This window comes from Macrotis lagotis, chromosome 1 (assembly GCF_037893015.1).
Source record: "Macrotis lagotis isolate mMagLag1 chromosome 1, bilby.v1.9.chrom.fasta, whole genome shotgun sequence".
NCBI classification, from domain to species: domain Eukaryota; kingdom Metazoa; phylum Chordata; class Mammalia; order Peramelemorphia; family Peramelidae; genus Macrotis; species Macrotis lagotis.
Window position 1 is genome coordinate 862,192,880 of NC_133658.1, and position 2,681 is coordinate 862,195,560.

Genomic DNA, 2,681 nt, shown 5'->3' on the forward strand with positions numbered 1-2,681 from the left:
GGGAAAGAGGTCCATGGTTTGGAGAAACTCTACCTCACTTAAATACATTTCATGTACGAGTCAAAAGATGTCATCTATAACATTTTCCATTTTTAAGAGGTGGTTACGTGGCACAGTGGGTAGAGCACTGGCCCTAGAGTCAGAAGGACCTGAGTTCAAATCCAGCCTCAGACACTTAATTACCTAGCTGGGTGGCCTTGGGCAAGTTACGTAATCCTATTTCCTTGCAAAAAAATTTTTTTTTAATTTTCCTTTTTACCCACCTCAGAATTCAGTGACAATGGGCAAGTAATGAAACAGGAGGCACAGATACACTGAGAACTGTAAGTTGAAGTCCTGCAGAGAGGCATCCCAGGCCATAGAATCAACTTCTCACTCAAATGAAGCAGCAGTAGGATTTGGCAGCCTACTGGGTGTCTGAGCAGTCTTTTTGAAAGAAGGCACTGCTCGCCTCATAATATGAGGAAGGGGCTAGAAAATGAACCCTAAAAATTGTCTGCTTTCCCTATGGCAGATGGGGATCTCATCCTGTGGTCAAAACATGTGAAAAAGTACAGAAACTTTTGTAAAGATGATTTTGCTCACCTTTGGTACTATGGACAAGTAATCCAGTAGAGTTGAAAAATGAACAGTTCTTGTGAGAAAACTCAGGAGGTATCACATTCAAATAGCAGTTCTCAGTGAAACAAGGTTGGCAACATACCAGAATTAGAGCTGGGTATGTGATTTTCTGGAGCAGTTGCCTTGATGGGGAACATCAAGAATCTCGTTTATGTTTTGCAATCAAAACTAATCTAGTCAACAAGTTTTTATGCCTCCTAAAAGAAATGAATGACAGGCTCATGTCATTGCCACTTATAGGATAGCACCACACCACCATCATCAGTGAATATGCTCCCACCATGATGAACCCTGAAGAGGTCAAAGAAAATTTTTATGAAGACCTGGAGAACCTCATCATCAATGTGATGAAAGAGGACAACTTTGTAATCCTGGGTTACTTTAAAGCTAGCAAAGTGAAATGAGTGAAAAGCCCAAGAGGCATAGTTTCTGGGTAATTAAGAATCAATTTTTTAATTAGGCTAGCTGATAATAAATTGGTGGACAGTGATCTCTTTTGATAACCATGGAGATCACTGAATGCCTAAATGCCTTTGAAAAAGAAGGTACCCCTGACAAATAATAAATCAGCACTTATTGGTGAATAATTAATGAGGGGGTAGACTTTCAAATGAGGAGGTGAGCTGAAAGCTTGATCATGATACTCAGCTGCCTCCAGGACTATGGACAGAGGAATCTCTACCCAGAACACTCTAGTTGGTTTTCTCCTTCATGGGCTGGGTTACCCTAAACTCCAATGGAGAGATAAGAAGACAGGCTAAGATTTTGGAGGATGGAATTCACCTAGATTAGATTCTCAGGACACTCTAAATAAAAGAAGGTTTCTAATTGGGTGCAATCCAACCCAAGACAGAGGAGCATGTTCCCAAAGTATTTGAGCAATCTCACTTATTAGCAATGTTCTTCAGCAACAGGACTGGTCCCTGAATGAGAAAATAGAAAAATCCACAATCCTAATTTAATCATTGGATATTAATTTCATAAATAATTATCATTTATCTCAGGAAACACAGACTATCAGATATTGAAGGGAGTCTTTAGAAAGGATGGAGTCGGAAACAGCAACATCCCTGGTCACTTATTACTGAAGACTTGTGCATCTCATGACCTTCTCACCATGAACACTATCCTGTTTACCTAAACAGAATAAAACTTTGTAGATGTACCCTCACAGCAAACATTAGTATTTAACAGACAATGTTATCGTAAGAAGAGACAGACAGGATATGAGAATGAGAAAGGCAATGTGCATCAGAGTGATCATAGATTTATCCTCTCCAAGCTAAACATCCACATTCAACAAAAGTGGTGGTCCCAAGGCAAAATGACTACCAGAAGACTTAATGTCAACAGATTAGAGTCCTCCATGCATCAATATTTTGCTGCTAACATAAAAGAAAAACTGAGTTAACACATTGTTGACAATAGTGGAGCAGAAAAGAAGTGGGCAGCTTTTGATGTACAGTACTCATTTGGGTCAGAGTATGATGCCCTTTTATGATGCCTTAAAGTTATGTATAGGCCAAAGACCTATGCTGTATATCAGATGCTCAAGGCTGATTAAGCCAAATTGATTGGTGATAAGGACATGATTCTGAAGAGATGAACTGAACACATCCATAGTGTTCAACAGACCATCATCAACTAATGCTGAAGTCATTGACTGTTTATCTGAGGTTGAAGTCAATCCCTTTCTAGCTGAATTTCCAACTGAAGAAGAGATTTGAAATGCCATTAGGCTCCTCTCATGTGGCAAAGCACCTGGGAATGATTGTATTTCAGCTAAAATTAAAAGGCAGGAAGTCCACTGCTCATATAAAAGCTGACTGAAATCTTCTGGGTTAAATGACAAGAGAAGGTTATTACCCAGGAGTTCAAGGATGCCTCCCATTGTCCTCTATAAAGGAAAAGGAAATAATTGTCCTGTGATGATAGCAAGAGAGTCTCTATCTTAGTTACTGCCAGCAAGTTCTCCTTAATAGGCTAATTCTTCACCTGGAAGATGGTCATCTACCCACTAGTGTGGCTTCAGAATGGACTGAGGAATGATCAATATGATG